General features: G+C 38.8%; 1 protein-coding gene across 2 annotated transcripts in view; it reads left to right on the top strand.

Moving 5' to 3' along the window:
• Window positions 1-13,983, top strand: part of GALNT18 (polypeptide N-acetylgalactosaminyltransferase 18) — a 242,144-nt gene that overhangs the window by 191,466 nt on the left and 36,695 nt on the right. The gene's annotated exons all lie outside the window — the stretch shown is intronic.

Genomic DNA, 13,983 nt, shown 5'->3' with positions numbered 1-13,983 from the left:
AGTTTGCCTAATGATCTCTGATATTGCTGCTGCTCTTAGTAGACTGTGTAGGAGGAACCATCTTGTACCTGTCATTGTTTTCCTGCAACAATTACCTCTGTATGCTGTTTAGTAGCTCTTTTATAGAAAGCTACAACATTATTTCTGCCATAAATGGAGAATCACTAGTATATTAGTGCTTTCGCAATGAAGTGTGTTTATTCATTTTGAAAGAATTTAAGGAATACAAGTCAGTACTGACCCAGATATGTTGATAAAAGCTTTCATTTCTGATCTTTAACTGTGCGTATCATATGAACGAAACGATGCATTTTAAAACATTTTACATACATATGTATACTCACAGTTTCTTTATACATTATCTGAAGCAACATCTTTTTTACTTGATATATTTACTGTCTCATTTTCACAAATCTGAAATGTGCAGCCACCTTCTTCACACCATACAGCTGCGTCAAATTCCAAACCCTGTTCTTGTGAAAGCCCTTCTTCTAAAGCGACTTTTTTTCTTTCTCTGCTGTTGTCCTGTTACTCTAGTATGTGCGAAAGACTCAAATTACCAAAATGTTTCCATTTTCTTACACAACAGCTGGACTTATTAATTGGCAACAAGAGGATTAAGACATTATATCTCCTCAAGTGGCTAAGTATATGGGCATAGGTGGAAGTGTTCCTAAGGAAATCTTGACAGTAAAAATGATGTTACATGGTCTAGAAGATGCTTGTCAAAGACAGATGTGCAAATTATCTAACTCTGAAAAGTAACATAAGCAAAAATGGCATAAAGGAAATGGATGTATTTATGGGAGTGATTGGAGAAACTGAAAAATCCCTCCAGTTTGTATCATTTTCTTCTCTGACTACCTTTTATAATTGCTCTCTCAAAAGGACCCTATTATGCTCCACTTAAGTTACGGAATGTGGTTTTACCCATGGAGTTGTCAGTTACATGATTTGATGATACAGCAAATGAATGCTCCTAATATCTCAGAAATAAACACAGAGCAACAAGGTAGTCTTGTACTCTGTACCTGGATCTTACAGTAACGTGGAAACACGAGTTTGGTGAAATGCAGATTTGATTCCGTACTTCCTTGCCAAGTTACACATGGTGCAGCTGTGTTCTATGCTGGCTTCCTTTGCTGAGGGCCTTTAATATTGATCACTAGTGGCATCACGCTTGAGTAAATTATGAATGACGAAGACAAAAATATCTGAAAATCCCATCCATCAGTCTTGCTCACTGCATGGGCTGTGGCTTATCTGTCACGTAATTATGTGATAACCACTGTTTGCCTCCAGGAGGTTTTTAAGCTAGTCCTCAGCGTTCGCTAAGGAACTGTGCGATTCACCCATGAGCCAGAGCCACTATTCTTCATCTTCTGGGAGGGCACCAGAACTCTCTTCTGGCATATCATCTGTGGTAACAACACACCACAGGCACCCTTGTAAATTCCAATTAGAAATTTTAATTATAGCTAAGAGACAAACAATAACAACAAGAACAAAAGTCACTTCAATTAGCACCGTTCAGTATTCACCAGATCAAGAACTACCTTTGAATGTCAGCTGAAGCTCTGTATAAATGAGAGAGCAGCAAATAAATGACAGAGGGAAAAGAGGCAAGGGAAACTTTTCTTGACAAAATTCTGCTTCTTTTATAACTACAATGTTGTGTCTCCTTCCCATGACTATGTATTTAATTTTGGAACTAATGATGTTAAAAACAACCCCCCAAAAGGCTCATATATGAGCAAGAATCCCAGTAATGTGTGAGAACTTTCTTTAAAATAGTAGACTTTCTCTTTGTTAGGGATTATGGTATTAACAGGGAAAGCACTAACAAACATTATTCAGCATACTTCTACGAGATTTTCATTGCGCATAATGCATCTCTTGCTGTTTACATTTCCTCTAGCATATTGGAAACTATTTGAATAAATATTCCTTTGAATTTTAGTGAACTTGCCAGTAACCACAGAAGATATTGGTGAGATGCTAATTTTATTCTAGTAGTGGTGAAATGCTATATAAAGGGGGGTGTTCTGCCCACGTGGCAGTCCTTATCAAAACAGATTAGTCAGAAAGATTAGTTCCCTGAACCAGGACTGCTTGTATGACTGAAGGTTTTGGTGATGCCATTCTTAGCTCTGGTGCAAAGCTTTACTGTTGCAGCTATACCATTTACAGTTTTAGAGCTGCCACCATGGAGGGTTTTGCACAATTGCATCTAGATGTGCGTTAATGTATCTGGCCGCCAGGAACCATTCCCTCATACGCAGTTTAAGCTGCTGATCCTAGTTACTGCTATAGCCTCCTTTCTAAATCAGCAACTTCCTTTTTTTTCCACTAACCTTTTTGAGATGTTTTTGGATTTTCATCTTTTTTGCATGGGAAATGGCTTAGATGAGGTGTTTGACATCAAGTGATAGATTTGGAATTGTACGTACAGCTACTGTTTCCTTTTAGCATGCTTTATACAAGAAAGAAATCATTGAAGTCAACAGAAAGGGAACTGCCTACCTGACATTAAAAATCCATGCTCCATTTTCTGCAGACAAGATCGAGAACCTCATGTGTAGCTTCATAATTAAAAGCAGCAGAAAATGGCAAGTAAATATCCTCAAATATTGCAATGAAATGATCAGATATAATTTTCCCTGTGGTGCTTCAGTTTCACTTTAAATAGACATTAGAATTAGTGATGGTAAGACTTCTGTGATTCAGATTCCCCAACCTTTCAGCATTCCACTCCATATGTCTACTGTAACTAACATTAGCTTATTCATAGTTCATTCCTGCAAGTATTTTAGAGTGCTTTATAACTGTTTTTATTTGTAGTACTGCTCTACAAATAGAGAAACTGATGCAAATCTTACACATGGTTAAATAGTAGGGTGGAATGGAAAAGCAGAACGTAATCTGTCCGCTTCCTTAGTCCTCCGATACTACTAAAGAGAAAGAATATCTCACAGCAGGGTTTTTGTCTTGGCCTGAAAAGACAGAGGGCACTTGAAAAACTGGGGATTAGGTATGTTTTGTGCCCTCCTTCTGTCTTCAGAGAGTGCTTCCCAGGGTAGCTGTATTTTGTCCTGGTCCCCAGGAGCCTGGACACTTCCAAGAATTACCATACCATCCACTGAATAGAGCAACGTGCATGTTCAACCAGTGAAAAAAAACCAAAATGGGTGGCCATCCTGCAGTGCATTCTCATGAATTTAAGGGAAGAATTGCTATTACTTTAGTAAGAATGATTTCATTACAAAATGTTGCACAGATGATTATAGATTCTGTTGAGAACTACTTTGTCTTTCTAAGCAGTAGCATCTGAGCAGCATAACTTTCTAAGTTGCTCATCCTCCCCCGATTCTGCTGCCGGAGTGTATTGCTTCCTAAGCATCACATTCTTCCATTTCTACCTTTAGTCACGATCTGTCCAAAATCAACGCTGTCATTAGTACTCCCATTTGTACAGCAACATAGAGCATGTTGGCATAACTCCCCAGACTTGTCAGCAAGAACATCACTATCACACCTGAGCATCTGCTATTACATCTTGTGGCCACCATGGGTACTGGGCAGCTATCAGATGTGCACGAAGCAAAGCTGTAAGGTGGTTTTGGTACCTTCGGTGTTGTCGTGGTTTAGCCCCAGCCGGCAACTAAGCACCACGCAGCCGCTCGCTCACTCTCCCTCCCACAGCGGGACGGGGGAGAGAATTAGGAAAAACCTCGTGGGTTGAGATAAACACGGTTTAATAGGACAGAAAGAAAGAAGGGAACAATAATGATAATACCAACAAAGGAATGTATAAGAACAAGTGATGCCCAATACAGCAATTGCTCACCACCCCGTGATCGACAGCCCGTCCCCGAGCAGCGATTTCCGCCCCCCCGGCCAACTCCAGTTTATGTACTGGGCATGACGTCGGATGGTAGGGAATATCTCTTTGGCCAGTCTGGGTCAGCTGTCCCGGCTGTGTCCCCTCCCAGCTCCCCGTGCACCCCCAGCCTGCTCGCTGGCAGGCCAGCACAAGAAGCTGGACTGTCCTTGACGGCTCAGCAACAACCCAAAACATCAGCACATTATCAACAGTTCCTCATCCCAAATCCAAAACACAGTCTCACACTAGCTTCTGTGAGGAAAACCAGCTCTATCCTGGCTGTAACCAGGACAGGTGTGCTGATGGTCAACTGTTTGGAAGGGGTTTTTAGTGTATGTCTTAGTCGTATCAAGCCTCTTCAGCAGTGCAGTGCTGCTGCTTTAGAACAGTTGAACAAAACTGACTCCTGCAACTAGCTATTCAAATAGCTCACTAATAAATGCAACGTAGTAAAACAGTTAACAACAGTAATTAACATAGGTTCATACTACACCGTTCAGTGGTGGTAGAACTCCTGTTGCTTTAGTTGCATGAGAACAGGTCAGATGTAAAGCACAACAGCCTTCAGTTGTTCTTGGCCAAAGAGGCTACACTGGAGACAGCTGGGGGTGTGAGGAGGCAGACCCCCCTCAGTGTGATAGAGGGATACAAGAAAATTGGGAGATGAGGTGGGCTGGCAGTAAGGGAGAAGGTAAGAGGAGAGAAATGTAAAGGAAAGAAGGGAAGATGGAAGAATAGTAGTGGCAAAACAGTGCAAAACATAAAGTTCATGTGAGGTTGTATGGTTTTTTGCTGTTTTTTTTTTAAGTGGTTCATGCAGAAAAGGATAAAGGTACTGTTTTAATTCTTGAACTTGTAGATGCAAAGCTACAATTCAGTCATACGTTTAGGCCTTAAAAGGTCCATTTCAAGCAGTGCCCTCATTTTCAGGGGAAAAGATGGTTGCTTGTAGTTGCAGTAAGTACATACTCCCCAGCCTGACTGCATTCTCTTCCCAGTTTTGGGAATTCTTTGCTAAGAATGAAACACCACATTATTAGAGACTTTATAACTATTATATAATAAACAACTATCATCAGTCAATGAAGTGGTATTTTAAGTACAGATTTACCTTGAAAAGTGCTTGTGATTGACAGGATAATGGGCAGTTCTGTGTTCCCTTGTTCAATAGCTTCTGGCTCATGTATTTCTCAATTTATAAGCAGTTAAACCACAAAGCTCATCCAGGGATGTGGAAGTCAATACAAACCAGTTAGATTTTGAGGAATTCAAGTTGAGGACCGGGGTCAGAAGACTAGATTGGGAGAATTACTAGGAAAGAAATGCAGGTGAGAAGGGACACCCGTTAAAATCCTTTCATATTCTTGCAAGAGATTGCAGAACTGACACTTAGAAACCAGTGACTATAGCCCAGTCTGGTACAAATTACTGCATCTCTGCTGAAGGCAATAAAAGGAAGCCATGCCAACAAGTAGAGCTATGCCAGTTGATACTGTATGAGACTCTGACCTGAAAATTTAATCTTGTATTCTAAGTACGGTGTGTGAAGTAGTGGAAACAGCAGTTACAAGAACTCCCAAGAACTTCTAAAAACTCTTTGTATGACTCCTGAGCACTCCTTTTTAAATGTTACTCATACATATTTTTGTAAAACCTATTTTTTCGTCAATGAAACTTCTTAGCATGGTGGTTGTTCAGACACAGATATTTGTTAATTTGTAAACAAGAATACATATGACTAAAAATGGGTATTACTGAAGACATTTGCATTCCAGTAAAAAAGTACAGGGTTAAACACCATATAGTTATTAGTCCAATCTGTAAAACCCAGGAGAGGGAACAATTCATAGATGTTCAGCAAATAATTATCAAAAGAATTAAAATTGCTTTGCAAATAATTGGAGTGGGGGGAGAGAAGAAATCTCAGTTTATTTTAAATGAATAATTTAAACATCTCTAGAACAAAGTTTAGTGTGATCTTCAGGTTATTGAGACATGACAAAATAAACATCTTGCTTACTTATAAACATCTCAAAATCGAGTTTTAATAGAGTCTTAATTTTAGTAAGTCTGTTGCAATATTAAAAATTCTCTTTGCAATATTAAAAATTCTCTTTGGATTCCTGTGCCTAATGAAATTCACATTGTATTGGACAATCATCAATGCCAGGAAACATGGGAGAACAACCACGTGCTTTGGCAGAATGAGTTTGGAAGCAGAAACAGTAGCCCTCCTAGGAGTAGCTTTCTCTGTATGTGAAGTATGCTGACCAAGAAGCATTATATACCATTTGATAAGGAGAAATTAATAGATAAAATGTGATTATATCATTTGCTACAGGTCAGGCTTTCCATGACACCCTTCCATTTGCTTTAAAAGAAAATAATCATAAAAATACTGAATACTGCAGCTGCTTCTCCTTGACAGTCTTAACACTGCTGCTGACAGAGCACCACAGTATTGCTGTCCTGGAAAGTTTTAGGTAAAGGAGTTTCTGAAGTTTAAGAACAGCATATAGCTGTGATGACTCAGATCCTGAGCTGGCTTGTGGATGAATACATATTCTTTTTCTCTTATAGCTGAAAATTAAACTTTTAGTGAAATCATAATTATCCTAGGCCAAAAATACAGCATTCTGAGAAACTACTGTGAATACACGTTTCCGAAAACAAGAGGTAAACTTCTTTTGTCATTTAGAAGTAGGACCCTGTTCTTAAGTTTGTGTGTAAAACACATAAGTATTGCGAACTGAGGCTCTGTGCAAGAAGATAATTAAACAGAAGGCCCCACATCTAGCAGCCGCTGATACTAGCACATTTTGGTGGTTGTCAGACAATATGGAAGAAGAGAACAAAACCTGCTGATGTGGATCAATGATTGACCCTTCAAACTTGAAAAATCGCTGCCCTGAAGATGTCTACACTAAACGCTTTCAGAGAGTCTTTTTGATGCAATAAAAAGAAACACAGCAGCTGTTTTAACAGCTGTCAGTCACATGGAAGCTCAGGGTTGATGCTTGTTTTGTCTTCAAGGTAAATGTTAGGCACATTCAAGGTCTGTGTTTAAGACAGTCTGATCTGACATCTGCTCTGTGTAATACCGTTTCTTTCTAAAGGACCTGCTAGCACATTGGTCTGAAGTTTTAGCAATTGGCAATTTCCTGCTTTATGATAATTATTTTAGGTATGCAGATGAGTGCTATACAGAAATTGAACTGTACAAAACATCCAATTATGTCTTGGTCCAGATACTTTGCAGTGAAAAGTCACACTTTATGGTACAGAGAGTAGTATTCCTCTCTTCGTACAGCCGAAGTATGTCGTAATTCATACAAAGTGAAGCAGCTGCATCAGGAGTGGCAGCTTAGCTGGTCGGCCCGATTCCTACAGGAGAGCAGACATCAGTCAGTCCCTGGCTTTGGCGAGCAGTTCAGGCTGTGCTGGGTGCTGCACTAAGCCCTGTACGGTTTGTAGTGCGGCTGCCTGAGATTCTGTCAGCGGTGCAGCTTTTTTCCTCCCAGTCTCCCTGCAGACGCTGCCGATCAAGTGTCCCGGCAGAGGGGTCTGTGCTCCTCTTCGCATTCTGCGGGGGCTGTGTCTCACAGGGCACAGTGTCAGGCCCGCTGGCTTCCTTTGCCTTTTTCACTTAAGTCTTGCAGAATGATCTAAGCACTGGGCCTAACGCTAACTTTATGTACATACCCTCGTTCCCAGAAAGCATGTTGTATTGCCACAGTAAATGCTTCTGGAACTAGAATAGCTATTTTTCTTCAATCCAGGTTGCTCAATTCAGTAAAGGTCCAAAGTTACAGAGTCAGTGAAACTGCCTAGCAAGGTTGGTTATAAGCATTAATGAATTCTAATTTTTATTTTAAGCATATTCTGTAAAAGGCCTGCTTGCTATGACAATTAGCGTCTTATATGAGACATTCCTGCTGAGTAGTTTATTGAGGTTATTTATATTTCTGTTCATTTCTTTCAGTGCATATATCCTGATTTTGATCTTAGTAAAGTTAATAGAAACTGTGACCTTATTTGGAACAGAAGCAAAATCTGCTGCTAGTTTTTTGCAATCCCTTTTAAAATAGAGAGTTTTTCTGATGTACGCCTGACAAGCTAAAGCCAGAAAACACTTTTTCAAAGCCGCAGCCTCTAGAGACAGGTACATCACAGAGATGTTTCAAAAGTTTCCAAAACCACCCAGTCCTTCCTTGGCCTAGCACAGACAGTACAACACTTGCTTCCTGGGGACGTGTTGTGGATGAAGACCGTAATACATCATTTCACATTGTGTATTACTTTCTTTTTTTTATCTTTTTCCTTAAGTTTTACTCCAGCTAAATTCTCATTATTTACTTCAGTGCAAAGTTTCAGAGAGAGAATCTGTTGATCTGATTTCTAGTTTTGTAGTAAATTTTGTACTGAACCATTTGCCATGAGTAAATTATTTCTATTCTTGCTGTGGTTTGCTTCAAGAGGCTTTCTGTTGATACAGATAATATGACGTGTTACCCAGTCTTCTGTATTGCTTACCTATTCAAATTCACTATCTATTGCCTGGTGGGAGAGATTCTCTTAAACTGAAGAGAATTGTTCATTCACAGGTGAAGATCAGTGACTTGTGAGTCATCTGTAGACTGTATTTTGCAAGTGACCATAGGTCTTCATGATAGTAGGACCAGAGACTAACCTGTCTCTTCATTTTATGAAAGTATCACACGTAGTGAACGTCGCTCTTCGTTCACAGGGTAAAAGGCACTTGAATTCAAAAGAATGAGCACAAGGGGCCTCCTTCAGGTTTCAGACATAGGATAGAGCAGGTCTTTTCTGTGTTCAAAAGCAAAGAAAAGAAGCTGTAGAACTGCATTAGTCTGGATCACAGGAAATATCTTCTACATCCCTCAATTTGGAAATAACTGAATAGATACCGCTTCTTATTTGGTTTTGTGTTTGAAACTATGTAGTGTAAAAACATTGTGTATGCCTGTGAGAATTGAGAGAACTCGTCACTTAGAATTGAAACTCCAACTATAGTGAAATGCAATAGTTGAAAAGCAATCTTTTTTTTTTCCCTAAGAGTAACATTGATTTTCTCTTTTGGGAGCGTATAGCATTCGTGTACTCTTGGCGAAATGGGTTTGAAGTAATTTTTTCTTTGTTTCTATAGGGTGGCCTAGAATTAAAAGACTTATAAATGTCTTAGATGCTTTTGAAATCTATATTCTTGCGTAGTGTACACGATCACTGCTGAAGGTCAGCATGAATAATGAGAAAGGAAAATACTACTGTAGAACTATAAGCTGAAAACAGTGATCTGACTAAAGCAGGAATCCTGACATTCAGGCTCCAGGACCTGAGTTGAAGTTAAAAAGCAAGAACTCAAAAAGTAATTCAGTTCCTCTCAGTGCTATGAATATTTAGGACCAGAAAGAGGAACATTAAGAACTTGAATTACTTGAAAACTTAGAGCCAAGAAGGCTCTAAGACAACAAAGTATTTTTTAATTAATATTGACTAGTTGATAAGCATTTTTCTGACTGAGAAATGACTTGTTTTATGGGTAGATGCAGCAGAAGAGTCAAAGAACTTGGCCAGTGCCACAGATGATGTGTATTTGAAAAAGCAAATAAAACCCCAAACCACAAAATGTAACAGGGATAAAAGCAGTTGTCTGTAATATGCTGTATCTGTTCAATCATCCATTCTTCTAAATAAAAGGGAAATGCTCATCTCGGAGAATGGATAAGGGTTCTTTTAAGATAGCTGTACTATTTAATATTTTACAGTAGAGGTACTGGTGCAATTTTATGTACATTACAAGACGTGCTGAGAAGATACAGAAGCATATGCTGACCTGTAATGGGAGGAAAGATTTCAAACACTGATCAGAAGTAATGCCTGAAGGGTACTCAGAAAGTGCTGTCAAAGATGTTCAGTTAGCAAGCTTCTTTTGCCTAGTAAAGAAGGATTTCCATAGAGATAATAGACACTTCAACTGGCAAAAATTCTGATGTAGTTTACCTAGACTTGATAGACTTAACTTTCCTTACATTACTGCAGAAAAGAATAATGCATCATGTGAGCAAAAAATAGTAGTAAGCAAACTTGTGGAGTGCAGAGGGAAGTACACTGGGGACCACAAAGAATGCTCGTGCACAGAAACAACAGGACTAATAAATTAAGATCTCTCTTTTCTGTTGTACCATACAGCTCACAGATATGGGGTTTTTTTTCAGTTTGTTGGGGGTTTTGGTGGTGGTGTTTGTGAAAGAAAAGTGGTTAGTTGATATTAGTTGATATTGCTGTACATTACAGAAGGTTCTTCCCAGAATTTTTAAAAATAATTTATGCAGTATTTCCACTTTGTTTTGTGTATCATGCTATCATTACCTTGCATGTTTTCTGCATTGCTTTAATTTTTGTACTTCTCAGCCCTTGGGTTATCCTCTTCATCTTGAATTCTGTTGCCTCTCTATATGACTAAATCCTACTTTAGCATCACTATCATCTTTCTTGGTTATCTTGTCCCCTGTTGATATGTCTGTTATTGATATGGCAGAGGGGGACATATATCTGCTGTGTCTATAATTTGACTGCAGACTGTTTATTCAGCATGTTGTTAAATAGGTGACGCTGATGAAGGAAAAGAGGGTAAGTGGAGTATCAGAGGAGTTGGTTTTCAGGCTATTTAAAGTTAACCTCTTTTGATTTCTTTGCATTTTATAAGATTCAAATCATGGTTACTGAGCTTGCGATGGTCACTGTAGGACTTTCCCTAGTTCACATTTTTCAGGCAATTTGCCTGGAATATCTGTAGTAAAAAAAATGCATTGAAAAGGTAATTGAAACAAACTATTGTAAGCAAGTGCAGTGCCTAACAATCTAAAATTATCACAGCATTTCAAGCTCTCATGTAGTGTTTTAAAATTTAGAAGAGATTAGAGTTGTTAGCCTGAATATTATACAATAGTTCAAAACTGTTCTCATCTGGGAAATAAAAATGCATATACATTTTCAGGCAATTGTTTTTTTCTTGTGTTAAAGTATGTAATTTTTTGTATGGATAGTTTTGGCCAAAAGGATTACAACAAGTTAAAACACCCAAATATTTGAAAATGTGAAATATCGCTGAGCTTCTTGATCCAGCCTGGCACTGGATTTTGGATTCAGATTCTGCGCTTTTCACATTGAACACTAAGCCGATTAACGGTAACACTGCCTTTCACATTTGGTTCAGTTCAGGGGTATAGGCTTACAATCGCCTATTACGTACACCCAGTGAGCTGGTACCAAAGCACTTTCGAGCTAACACCCACAAAATATACAGGCTGTTGTGTTTTTGAAGCTGCTGCTGACTTTTGCAATGGTTGGCTAATACCCTGATCTTGGAGCCTAAAGTTGGCCCACTCCGAGATCTCACTCCGGTACTTTGCAAATGAGCACTACTTGTATGGCGTGATGAGTGCCATTTCCTCACCGTGGGTACTAGACCCACTGAACGTCCTAAAGGACTGCTGCAGGGGGACCAGATATCTTCAGAAAAGAGCACGGCTTGTAGCTCAGCACCAGTGAAGTAGTATTCGCTGGCTTGAGGCCATCAGCCATGTTGCTACCAAGGCTGTAAAACACCTCACGATCTCTTCAGCGGAGAAGCGCAGACCCCGGGACAGCACACCCGTGCTGCGCTGCGTGGTGCTGGGGCCCTGCCGAAAACCCCGCTGCCAGGAGCCTGCTCACGCGCCGTAGGGACAGCACGCTCTGCCTTCCCCAGGGTGGAGCCGGCTTCACTCCACCTAGAGGTATGCTTTTCATGTCTGGAGAGAACACCTCCTCTTAGGTCTTGTTTGTACTACAGCATTGTGGTCAACAGCAAAGCAGCTGCTCGAAGCCATACGTCCTGTCCACACGTGAAAAGCGGTGGCTGTCTCTGGCCTTGGACGTGATGTGACTTGTGAAAAGTGTGCTCCATCTTACTTGGTTATAACTTAATCATTTCAGTGGTATTTCACAAGTGTCTGTGTATTTTTTTCTTCTTAACAACAATGCATCTCTTAATACTATCCTGAGGCCACATACTCACAGTGCCCTGATATCGTATACACTACTTGTTAAGTTGAAATATTTTTTTTAAAGTGAAGTTAGCTTCCCATTTTCTATTAACAGTGTTTCTCTGCCAGGCGGAATAGGTGTAAAAATTTATTTCCATACTTAAGCTGATTTTAATGTAAAAAATACATAGTACAATCAAAAAAGGACACGGCTTTCCTTTGCTAAGTTGAAAATGTTTTTAATTAATGCTTTTGGAGAAATAAAACAGCTGTGTTGGGTACCTGCATTGTCCCATAATCTAATACTATTTGAGCATTTCCCATTTTGTAAGTGCATTAATTTGAAATAGATCAGAGTTGCATATTATGTAGCAATTACTAGAGTTACCCATATTTGAAAGATGTCTCTTCTCATTGCAAATTGGCATTTCAATCAGCAGTTTTTAAACCCAATGGTCGCTTACAATATAAATCCAGCGTAAAACCAACACAGTTATTGGAACGCATGTATAGCACTTGGAGATTGATGTTGTAGTCATTGTCAGATGGTTGTCAATTTAAACATTCTTTTGATTGATGTTATACTATCTCATTTGTTACTTCATCAAAGTTAAAGCTCTGAAGGTCATATTTTTGTTTCTCAAATTCTTGACAGTATGTGATTAACTGTTAGAGAAGGTAGTTAATACAGTAGATGGAAGATTCACTTTATAATTTCTTTAGTTTTATTGATAATTTTATTATGTCATTCCATTAATTGAAGTCATCCACTGGCTCATTTAGAATTCATGAACCAAATTCAGTCCCCATGAAAGCATATTTAACTCCCTCTGTAATTACACAAGCCATATTACTTTCATGGCATTCATTCAAATTCTGATCAGCAATTCAGTTTCAGCTTAGTTTCTCTCTAGTATTGTTCACCACTTGCAGAGTAGGGTTTTTTTTCAGAAATGTTTATGGAATGATTGTATCCACAGTGTGTTTCTGTGAAAAAGGGATTTTTTTTCTCCTGTTCATTAGCCATCATTTGTCCAATCAGGAAGCAGAGAGAATATCAGAAATTATTTGTTCACATAAAATCTTGATTGACTATTTATGAGTAACTGGAAAAAAAATCTGCATTGATTTGTAAGCCAAGAAAAGAGCTGTTTGTCAGATAATTTATTTGAAATCAGCAATCAAACTAGCTCTTAGCAAGAGTTGAGTTCAATCTGAACCTGGTTATATTTATAGAGCAGAAGTATTTTCCCCAAAAGAAAATATGGGATACTAGAGACTTGACTTTAGCATTGTTTCAAGAACCAGTGGCTAGAAATTAAAGCCTGTTGGATACAAATTAGGAATAAGGTGCATATTCGTATCAGAGCAGATGACTAGCCATCATAAGAATCAGTGACAGTAACTGCCGAAGTCACCAAAGCTGATACAATTCTGGAAACTATACATTCATGCGATACAAGTTACTGGACTTAGAGGTAAGCAGGTGGAATTATATAGCCTGTGGCATATAGAAGATCAAAGTAAAAAAACTAATGGTCCTCTTTGGGTCTTAAATCTACTAACATGTCAACTAAGTGCCAATCACAGCTAGGACTTCTTTGAATTTCCATTTAATTTAGAACATACAGAAATAACACTGACTGTTACAGTAGAAGAATGATGGTATGCCTTTATAAAAATTAGTATTTTTTGAATGTGGTTTTGTAAGGTAAAGAACCTTATAGCTTTAAAAATAGTTGCTAAATTTCTTGAATCATTTGCCTCAGCTCTGTTGTGCCAAGACTATCTGCTCAGCTGGCTGTCCATAAAGGCTTAGAGCAATCAAGTGAAAAAGCTGATGAATGCATTTAAGTCATTCAGATGTTACTACAATATAAACTTTGTATTTGTTTAGCACGGAACTGCACTGATTGCGAACATAGGAGCTTTGTTGCTCTTGTGATGTTAAAGATGTAGTGATTTATTCAGCATGCATATTCCATTTCAGCATTTATTTTTAGTGCTTCTGAAATTAGCCTTAAAACTGTGAGGTCTGCATTGACTGACTCA

This window comes from Phaethon aethereus, assembly GCF_964289735.1.
Source record: "Phaethon aethereus genome assembly, chromosome: 5".
NCBI classification, from domain to species: Eukaryota; Metazoa; Chordata; class Aves; order Phaethontiformes; family Phaethontidae; genus Phaethon; species Phaethon aethereus.
This window is presented reverse-complemented; position numbering and strand designations above follow the sequence as displayed.